This window comes from Xiphophorus hellerii, chromosome 24 (genome assembly GCF_003331165.1).
Source record: "Xiphophorus hellerii strain 12219 chromosome 24, Xiphophorus_hellerii-4.1, whole genome shotgun sequence".
NCBI classification, from domain to species: Eukaryota; Metazoa; Chordata; class Actinopteri; order Cyprinodontiformes; family Poeciliidae; genus Xiphophorus; species Xiphophorus hellerii.
This window is the reverse complement of record NC_045695.1, coordinates 5,947,582-5,959,234: the sequence shown is the minus strand read 5'-3', so window position 1 is coordinate 5,959,234 and position 11,653 is coordinate 5,947,582.

Below are 11,653 nucleotides of genomic sequence, written 5' to 3'. Positions count from 1 at the left end.
ACTAACCTTTTTGTTCCGGGGGAGTAAATATGACGTGACGCACAGAGGCTGCGTTCTTCAAAATGGGAATCAGAGGAAAACGGGGATGCTCCTTTTACGCCGCTGTGTGTTTGCTGGTTTTTGACTTGGTTAGTATTCCATATCTGGAAAAACAAAACAGTATGGGTTTGAAAAAGTAAAATAAAATATTTCATTCAAACTGTGTAGTCACTCCCTGGCCACATCCTTGGATCTCTCTTTCATTCCAGTCCCTGACTCCGGTCCCCCCTCCTCCCAGTGGCCGCTTCCCGTCCTCCCCTCGCCACTCTATAGAGGGTCCAATTGACATTTGGCTGTCCTCTGCCTCCAGGGGGTCCAGGAGATGCAGACGGTTTTGGCAGGCAGGCATAGTGAAGCCTAGGGGTCCTGACAGGGGACTCCTGGACTAAGAAGAGAAAAAATTTGAATAAAAAAAAGACTCCAGCAGTTGCTAACTCCAGCCGCAGTTAGAAACACTCATACTCTCTTAGGGGAACATCCATTAGGAAACACAGCTACACAAAGCTAACACAAACTCAGGGACGCCTGTTAATGTGTAATTCTGTTCTTTTTAAAATGTTCAAAATGTGCAACTTGTACTATCAAATGTTTTATTGTTCATTGTTCTGTTATTTTGGAACAATAAAATAACCTAATCGTTAAAATGATCCAACTAAAAACATTTAAACAGATTTTTTTTTTTAAAAAGATGAAACTCAGCAAAAAAAAAAAAGAAAAAAAGTTTAAAATGTTTAATTCCAGTGGTAAAATGTTGTTATGACAGGCAGATTTTCTGACCGTCTTGGCTGCTGCTCTGATTCTTATAATCTGAACCCAAAGCAGGTCCAGACCAAATAGCAAATCAACTTAGCGACTTTGTCTCTCATTTTTCTAACAACCTGTACCTAGAAATTATTGGGGGGGAAACAACACCAACAAAAAAACAAAAATCAAAACATAATAAATAATATTACCTGCTACTTTTCAAACTTGCTGTGGCTTCACATACAAGCTAGCAATGCTATGTGAACAAGACCAACAAATAGCGTTTCAGTTTCAGGTGGATTAGTACGGAGCCCTCGAGGGGACAAAAGTTTGGACACACCTTCTCATTGAATTCAATGAGAAAGTGTGTCCAAACCTTTGGTCTGTATTGAGTACAGACCAAAAGTTTGGACACACAGTTGTGTCCAAACTTTTGGTCTGTACTGTATGTTAATATCTCGTTGTGGAATATCTGAAGTTTTATATATTTTTCTTTAGTATAGGAATGCACCACACGCCTATGATTTAAACAGAAACTTTCCCTAAGTAGAAAAGAAATAAAAAAATACATCTAAAACTATTTGGACTGAGTGACCCACGTCGGACAGGTGAGATTCCCTGAGTTAACCCAGTGCGGCCATCTCCATTACTTTGCCGTGTTTTATAATAATAAGACGTGTTTATCATTATTAACTCTCTGGTGCAAAAAAAAAAAAGAAGAAAAAAAAACTGATTGAAAATCGATTTATTCACTGCATGTTTATATCTGTTAAGGCTGAGATGGAACTTCACATGAAAAGTGTGAGAAGTGGCCTTTAAACCATTCAGACTACTAGCACAATAGAGACACAATCAAAACTATCAGATGACTCATTACCCCGTGATAATAACTCTGAAATAGTCCTAATAGTTTGGATGCACTTTTTTCTTTCTTTCCTACAGTTTCTGTTTATATCACAGGTTTGTGGTGCCTTTCTATCCTAAAGAAAAATATATAAAACTTCAGATGTTTCACAACGAAATATTAACATACATGGGAAAACCTTACATAACCTTGTATTAAGGCAGAAAAGGCTAACAGTATTCAATTGTGCCGCATGAACTGATCAGTATTATTGCGAGGGAACGCAAAATAATTTTTGTTTTTTTACCCCATGTCCCCTCGAGGGCTCCCTATATTGGTTTTCATTTTCTCGCACTCTATTATTACCTGTAACACTTAGCTGTAGCTAAAATGCTAAAGAAAAAAAAGCATTTTTAGTCGTAAAAAACATGTTCTTTGACGCTGCACAAAGTCCCCATTCCTGTTGATTTACCCAAACATTTGAATAAAGCTGGCCCTAAAACATTCATGTCTATTTACAGTAGTTTCATTCAGATGGATAGCGTAGCGTCCTGCCTATCCCCTTTGAGGTCACTCTCCACTCTCTTCTGAGAGATAATACGCCGGTCATGGAGGCAGTGGTCGTGGCGCGGAGCCGCGGGGGGGGGGGAGAGAGATGGAGATGCGTGGCTAATTGCGGGGTGTCGTAGCACGTTGGAGTGGCACTGCCCACCGTTTTCGCCTCAACCGTAATTATCTGGCAGCCGCAGATGTTTCGCGCCATTGTCGAGCATAGATGGACGGAGAGGTGCATGGGGGGGGGAACAGAGAGTGAAAGACAGGCGGCTCTGCCAAGCAGCTGCAAACTTCTGCACACATGCAAAGAAACGGCAAACAGACCCTTTCCCTCCCTCCCCCCCACCATTTATTCATCACCATTCTTTTATTCATCTCTTTCAATCCATTATCAAAGCAAGCCTTTTATATCTGCACCTTGAGTGTTGATAGCTGATAATAATTTGAGTGTGTGTGTGTGTGTGTGTGTGTGTGTGTGTGTAGGGTGCAGCCTCCCCACTGAGGCAGAACAAAGTAGCGTAATAACTCAGACACTGAGCTGACCCTCTCTGCTGCTCTCAAGTACACTTAATGGAGGTGTGTGTGTGTGTGTGTGTGCATCTTGTACATATCTCAGTCGGCTGTTTGAATATAACTGCATGCACACACCCAACTGTATGTTTGTGTGTGTTCAAATTACTGATCCCTCCAGGGGTGAATTGTTATGGATGCTGTTCTGTTCAAATTACAGTTATTTGTTTCCTTTAAAACAAGCTAATTGCCGCATAGCCGCTCGCGCTGCGTGCACGCGGATCGATGTGTACGTGGACTTGTTTGCTTCCTTGTTTATTGTTTGTTTGTGTCGCATTGCAGACCCCTCTAATTTCTTTAGCATGGACACATTTTCACTCTGGCGACAAAACTCATCCCGCTGCAGCTGCTGGGCTACAATTTGACTTTTTAGCCAACTCGTTTCCCCCCCCCCCAACCAGGAAGCGCCGCCTCAAGTGCTAAAAATCGATCAATATTCTGCCTTTACTTAAACAACCAGAATGGAACAATAAACCTCTGTACAACTATTCCAACTTATCATTTATTACCAGCTTAGATTTTAGTAAGCAAAAGATTAGACAGTTATTAATCGACCGCCAGAAAAAGTGTCTTTTTGGCCAATAAATTATCTACAGAACTGGGATTAGAGGTTTGTGATGGGAATGTTGTCATTAATTTGGCATGTTTAACTCCTATTGGGAAGATAGGTTCCACAGAAAAATGTGCAGGTAGGTAAATCCATGAGTTAGAATGGCGAGCCGTGGCTAACACTCCAGTTTTAGCTTCGCCGGATAACAGGACATGTCTCCAAAAGGTGTTTGTCTCCCTGCTTGAATTAGTAAACTATCGTTTGTCTTTTTAAGATGCTTTTTGAGCATCGAGAGTAATGAGAGTTGCCCTTGAAAATCAAAAAATTGACCAACATATTTGATGTGCATTTGCTTGATGATTTTGATGATGGTATTTGACAAACGGTTCAATTAGTCATCAATTGTGTCATAATTGAGGATGTTTTTACGATGTAAAGCACTTTGAACCGCCTTGTTGCTATACAAATGAACTTAACTTGACTTAATGACTTTCCAGCTCTTGTTGGTAAAAGGATTCGTCACTGGTTGCAGAAACTCGTCTCCATACTTGCTCCAGTTATGACGAGCTTTGGGCCTTGCCCGCTTGTAGTCTGATGTCAGGGACAACGAATACATTTTTAGGAATTTTGGCTTTCATTCACACAAAAACTCTGCATTATCTAAAAACTAAAAACAATTATTTTCTCAAACTGACCAAAGTGGATATTTCAGAAAACTCCACATTTGTGTTTGTGTGCGTGTGAGAAAACAAAGTTTCAGAATGCCGCACATCACGGTCAAATAATGCGCCAATGAAGGAACATACTTGCTTTGATACGATTCCCAATCAACATCGCCTTGTGTGTTATTAACTTTATATTCTGACACGTTATTTAAAAGTAGTTCGCACTATATATATGTCCACACAAATGAAGCTCCTGGTGCCATGTTTAATTCTTAACAGGAAGTTGTGGTTGTTTTTGATGGATTCTGATTGGCTGTCAAAGGTTTTAGTTTGGCGCCCCCCCATGGGTTTGAGATGCTGGCGTATTTGTGCGGGTTCATGTGGATGAAAACCTTTCTGAAAACAATTACGTGTAGATGATATTATTTTGTATTGTGGCGGAGTTAGCTACAACTAAGATAAAATTACTAAGCACAAGTTGTTGACATATAGAAAATCTCTTGGGATATTAATGTAATTTATTCTACTTTATCAACAACACACTAAATCTCAAGATAATGGACGGATTGTTACCCCAAGATGTGTAAACTAGTCACATTCAGGCAGATGTAGTGTGTGTGGAACTTTATAGAAGAAAGAGTTACTTTAGGGTGGGTTAAGTGTGTGTGTGTCTGCTTCAGTCGGTGATAAGTGGGACATCTCAGGCTGTCAGGCATCGTACTCTGCCAGGCAGGTGAGCCAGTGCCTCTTTCTCACATACTCTCAGTCAAACACAAATGCACGTTCTTCTGCCAGCTCCTTCACGTCTGCCTGTGCCAGGTACGTCCCATCTTTGTGTGTGAATAAAAAGCTCCGCAGATCTGACGAGGAAGAAAACACACACACACACACGCCGGCTCGTAGAGGCACACGCATTCTCACGGGGGATGAGAAGAGAAGGGATGAGCAGAGAAGAGGGGGAAGAAGAGGTGGCCTCTCATCCCTCAGTCCAATACTTCTCCTCCTTTCGTTTGGTTCCATTCATTCGTCAGTTCTTTCCGTTTTGTGGCGTTCCATGCGCTGCCGCTGTCCGTCCCTGCCCGCCACTCTTCTCCTGTCCTCTCTTTCTTTGCGCTCCATCCTTTTTCTCCCTCACGCACCGGCTCCCTTTCTTTCCGATCCATCCCCTTCTTTCTTTCTTCTCGCCTCGTTCCAGTTTTCAAGAGCTGTCTGCTCTGGTCACTGCTCAGGGAGTCCGCAGAGCTAAAGTAGGCTCAGAGTAGACGAACACGCACACGCGCGCGCGCAAACAGACAGAAATGAGCCTCTTTCTTTTACTCCAATTTCAATTGTGTCTTGTTTGCTACCTGCAAATGTCTCTACCTCCTCCAGATCCCAGAGCTTATCTGTGCACGCAGCCTAGAAAGCACTATGAGAACTGGTCGGACATCATACACATTCAAACACCAAGCATGCAGAGATAAGCCTCCCTGTTCCTATCTCAATCAGTTACTGAGCGCAGCGTGCCAAGGAAAGTTCAGCACACAGAAGTTCAAACTAACCGAAGAGGAAGCGATCTGCGGTTTCCTACATCTGTAAAACTCAGTTAGAGACGTTGTTCGGGAGTAACAACTGCTAAGGAAATATTGCCATAAAAACGCCATGACCTCAAAGGGTTAGTTGAGATTTTTGTTATCAGTCATATATATTTTATTCATAATAGAAACTGCTGCATAATTTCGAGCTTTTAGTAGTTAAATAAGTCTGAAGTTTGGGATAGCTAGCTGCTAGCAGCTATATGAAGTCTGCTTTAGTGATTTAAAGCAGCTCAAAATGTTTATATCAGTTGCAACAATGTTCAGTCTACAATTTCAGCTAGAAGCTGTTGTGTCCAGACAAACAATGTCCACGTTTATATGTGAAGCAAAAGCTCCCATTAATGTTCTATACACACTGAACATGCAGAAGTACTGATTAAAGCGGCAGTATTATGTAAAATTGACTCTTTTTTTTTTTTTTTTAGCTTCACATCATGTTCTAATGTTATTCCGTCAGATTATTGCTCTGATTCTTCTTTGAGAAATCCTTGAATCTCCCATGGCAACCAGTCAGCTGTTCAAAACGCCTGGGTGGACCTAGCCCCGCCTTCGGATGCAGCTCCTCCTTGGTTCTGCAGTTTCCAAGCTCCCAAGCTTCTGCCTCACAGATCAAACCTCACTCAGCTCCTTAAGACTTGCCAGCAACAATTAAATATCCTGTGGAACTGCATATCTGGTGGGCTCATTATAGAAGCTATTTATCAGTGGTAAAAAGGTTGTTAAAGGGTCAATAGAGGGGCCATGTTGTGATGACTTTCTGAAGGCGGAGATTCAGAAAGAGCAGGAGTTTTTAAAGAGGCAGAGGCCTCTGTAATCTCGATTTAATGCAATTTCTTTTAAGTCATATTTGACATGAACAGCATTTTTGTAACAACTGAAGGTAACGTAGTTACTTGATTGTGCTGTAAAATGTCATTATGTGCCTGGAAAATACATATTTTAAATCGTTAGTTCCGGTTTGAATATGTTCAAATCAGCTGTACCCTCTACGAACATGTTTACCAGCATCCTCCTCGCTTTTGTCTCCATCATTTTCAGCATCCTCTCCATCACCTCCATCGTTGCATATTGATTCTGCTGTTGCTCTCCAGGTGTGTTGTGACCTTTCACATCAGCTGCTCGTTCTTAAAGACTTCAAGAGCTCGAGGATGATTGAAGTCTAATCTGTGACATCCTCTGAAGATGTGAGCATGCTGGGTGTTTGTATGTGGGAGTACAGGGTAGTTGCTTAGGACCTCCCATCGGTAAGGAACCAAAGGTCTTCAGGGTATTAGAACAGGAGATCAAGGAGTCACGCCACACACACATACACACTTGCGCAGAGATATTGTGGTGTCTGGGTGACCTCTTGGGGAGTTCAGTGGCAAGGTGTGGTGAGAGTAGCTGTTTGAACCTGCAGATCTTAAAGACCACACACAAACATCGGAATACTAATGTTTGGGAACTGGTTTTTAATTCTTGAGGCGTCCGCAGCAACTGATCTTTCTTCTACTGAGTCACTTGTACACATGTTAGAGAGGGGAAAGAAAGAAGAAGGAAAGGAGACAAAGAAAGACGATGAGGATGGGTGGATAATACAGTAGGAAGAGGAGGAGATGAAGGAGAAGAGAGGAGACTTTAATGTGCATGGGTCTTGTAAGGTCAGACAGGGACCGGGGAGGTAGGGGGAAAGGTTACAGCAAAGGTTACCATGATTTATTTAATCACTGATCCATCAGAAGCAAGTACACACTTTCCTTCTCACACATACACACGCCTTACTAACCAACACCCACAAAGTGAAACAGCTTAATCGTCTGTCAGGCTGAGAAAACGAAGGAGGAGAGAAGAAAGATGGTTCTGTATTCTGCCAGCTTCTCACCATTCGTGAGTTGGTATAGCTTTAATGAATAGCCAAACCAGTGTGTTGGCCGTGTTTCTGTTGAGTGCTTCAACTCAAGTAAGTAACAGGCAAAACAGTTGCAATGGGTGACACCCTGGCTCAATAGGTAACCAAATCAGCCCAGTTAATTGAGTTGGTCATGTTTCTGACAGTAAGCCAACCAGGCGATTGGAATGTTCCTCGTGAGTTCCACCTCTTCATTAGACCCACTCATCCACACTTTGAAACAGCATTGGCATTCTATGGATCCAGGCTAGTGGAGACCTTGGATTCCTGATTTGAGACTTGAGTCAATGATCTGGGTGGTGAAAGAACTGATCAGATCCAGTGAGTTGGTGAATGAAAAAAAAAGAAAAAAGCACTTTACAGCAACATCCTTGGTTATAATGTAATGATCATCTCTGGCAAGTCTATTAACTCCTCAAGATAATACTTTCAGCACTGCTAGAGTGATGATGAAAGGCAGACGTTTAATTGCAGGATCTGTTCGAGTATGGCAAACATATCCAACAACTTGGATTGTTGGTTGAAATTCCAGCTGACGCTATTCTGTGTAGAGTTCAAATGTTTTCATTGGTTCACCAACTTCCCTCAATAGTCTAAAAACCCATGCCACACCTAATGTTGAGCCTCATGTGTAGAGGTTAGAAATAAAGCTTTGCAGTTGGTTTATTTCTTGAAGTTCTGGACTTGGTTTATGCTAAACATGTCTTCTATTCTGGTGTCCAGAGGATTCAGAGATTCAAAGAATATTGTTCCAGAAGTCCTGGTTCTTCAGGCATGTTTTAAAGAGCAGAGGCTTCATCCTTACACATCTTGAGAGTAAGCTAACCTATTCCAATCTCTTTCTGACTGTACGTTAGCATTGCGCAGTCTAGACTGGAAATGCGAGACGCGCCATTTAAAATGCAGCTTTTCATTTCCTTTATCAAAGTAATGCAAAAATGAATTTTAAATGAATTTTAAATGTACTTTTCAGCAACATTTGGATCTAGAATTAAAGGAAGCAGCAGACAGGTGAGTGGAGTCCTGGATTCCAAGGCATATGTGGAAATTGGAATTACAGCTCCTCAAAAAGAGCTGGATGTTCGTTCCAAACAGCCGTTCAGATGACTGCCTTATTTTAAGACTTTATCCTATTTTGTCCAGAAAATAATTACAGACTCGACTTTGATAAGATTATTTTCTGAAAAAAACATTTCATCCCACACCACAAGCCCCTGTGGACGTGATGTGTTACTGACGCTGAACGGAGGACATGGGTGCCAAGGTGTCAGCTGGAATCCCCCACCGGGCTGCAGAGCTGATCGGGAGCGGTCTGGAAAAATCCCAGGCCATTTCACTGTTTCCACACTTTGTTACGTCACAGCCTTATTCCAAAATGTGAAAAAAAAAGTGTGAATACTTCCAGGATGCACCATATGTCTAGGAAAGTTTTTGCCTGCAATTCCAGTTTTTGTTTTTCCGTACAGTAAAGATATTTTTAAAAATTCCATCCAACAAAGTCAAATTAAAAAAAACAACCCTGAATTGTTTCTGTATGTATTTATTCTGCATTGTCTTTAGAACTCCACGTTTGTCAGCCTTCCAGGGTATTTTTGGCTAAGCTTCCAAATTGTTTTTTAAACTCTACCTGCTTGTGACAGGAGCTCTGGGTTTCCTGGAACGCGTAAAGAGGCAAGGGAAGACTAAAGAGAATAGTAGAGTGGTGCCGTCCCCGTGCATGCGAAAGGAGACTCATGAAAAATGGACAACTTTTGGGGTGGTTCATCTAATTAATGTTAACATAAAAACAAAATCTCTGCAGCTCCTGTCAAATCACTCGGCACAGATCGTATCCAGACAAGACAGAGGGGTTGTGTGGATGGATGGAACGGATGATGGGGGGGATTATAGCGAAGCACTCGTATTCCTGCCTTTTGTGGTGGAGAATGCCCTGAGGCAAGCTTAAACAGAGAGGAAAAGACCGACATAGGAAATGAGGGACGGGGGAAAAAAAAAAAGATCTAAATTATTGACATTGCCTACCCCCATCATCACCCCTCTCATCCCTACATGTGTCCCTCTTTCTGCATCACTCTCATCAGCCTTGCTGGAGGCCCCACCAGCCCTTCACAGGTGCAGGGTGCGACCTTGGTGGCCGCCGTGTCGGTGCTAATGAACAAGAGACCAGCCGTATGGGTGAGACAGAGCGAGGAGAAGAGATTCAAAGAGGGAACGATCTAATCCTTGATTTGTCTCAGTGTCTTCTCACCCCGCTCCTTTCTCTCTCTCAAACAAACCGTCTGGACTACATATGTGCTCCTTCACCCTTCTCTTGGCCAGGACCAAGGCCAGTGCCCCTGCCACCTAACCCAGGGCAAGGGCTGCATATGTTGGGAACGTGGGTACTGCAGAGAGGGTGGTAGAGGGGCTGGGTGGGCAGATGGCTGAACCCTAAGGCCTCCACTGGTGTGGCCGGTGGTAAGAGTGTTCACGTGTTTGGAGGGTGGGTGTGTGTGAGTAGGAGGGAGGGGTGTCCGTCTGTGTGTGAGTGTATAGGTTTTCTGCTTGAAAGGATGGATGGAGGGGCACCAGTGCAGAAGGACTTCTTCTGGTGACAGAATGTGAGGAGAAGACAGGGAGGTCAGGGACATTGCTGCAGACTGAGTCTACAGACGATTCACTTACAGCTTCAATCACTGATTTAATGCTACAAATTTCACTGAATTTAAGCTGTTATTCACACTTACTGGTACTTCAAGAAAGCTGTTGGATTGCATTTATTCAGGGGCAAAAACATCTACTTTAAAAATGAATTACCATTATATTTATCTGCAGTTCAGGTTTATACAACCCCTAAAGCCTGAGCAAAAAGAGGTCTGTAGTCTTAGGTCTTCTCTTTAGAACTTTTCCCAATAGTACCTCCTCAGCATGGCCCAACTCGACTCTACAGATTTCTCTTACAATTAAATACCAGCTCTATCTTGTCATATGAGCAGCCCCAAAATCTGAAAAGCAACACAAAGTGATCTGTATGCGACACAAATACAAGGTGATGTAGAACGCACCCCTTTCCTTACAATATGCTCATTCACTGTTGTGAGTTTTTACAAATAACTGCTCAGATTCATGCACCAGAGTTGCTCTTGAGATAAAACCAGTGGCTCCACCCGATAGTCATCAGTCTCCTGACATCGCATCCTTAGCGTAACTTGGCACGCTGGGGTCCCCAGCGTGCCAATTCTATAAAAAAGAGGATGGTACCGTGTAACCCTCATTACAGAGTAGACTCAAGTCCCACTGTGATGAGTAGGTGCTGGTACTACAGCATCATTTACCCCCCTCCCTTCCCTGGTCTCTCTATCTGGTTCGGTTTTAGCCAAGGGCTGCGTCTCTATTGGCAGTGTGTTTCTCGCTGTGTTGACATAAATATATTTGAAGTGCACAGGAGCTGTGGTTGACGCTCTTATGATAGAATTTTGTGTGTACCCTTGGGCGGGGAGTGTCTCCAAATCTCTCTGTATATTCGCTTGTTGCCTTGTCCAGTTGATGCTTTAAGTGCTCTTCTGTCACAATTGATAAAAAGGGTTTGGACCTCTAGGTTGGATCAGGGAATTATCAATTTGCGGTCTACGGTCTTGTCACAGATACCAAGATCTGTGAATTTGTCTCCTGTCAATGAAATTGCTAACAACCAATGCCTGGCTAGACCCAGCATTTGTCATCTCTAGCTAGGTGGTTCCAAAAAAGGATTCCAGTTAGGATTCACGCAGGGTCTGCAGATTTAGACACATCTGACTGGGGAAGAACTGGTTCTGATTCTGAGTCACGCACATGGGGATTCAGAAGAGGGAGTCAGAAGAGGGAGAAGATGGAGAAGCAGGTCAGATCATACTTGGCTCATTAAATTTAGGTCTTGGGACTGAGAAGGCCTTCTGTGAATGTTGATTTTGTATCTGTTGACTGTTTTCTTAGTTAGTTTGTTATTTTTTAAAGATTTTTTTCCACATATTCATCCCATGTTTTAAGTTGGACACTTCTTGAGTTTTTAGTCCCTTTCACAAATCACTCTAAGGCAGGATTAGAACACATTTTCTTCCCATCTCCCTGTGTTTTGTAAAAGAACAAAGGGGGTCTAAGTCAACCCATCGCCGTTACACACCTGACTCTCCAGACGAGGCAGTCTCAGTCCCGTATCGGCTGACTTGTACAAAGGCCAATCTACTTATTTTTGCTGCACATCAT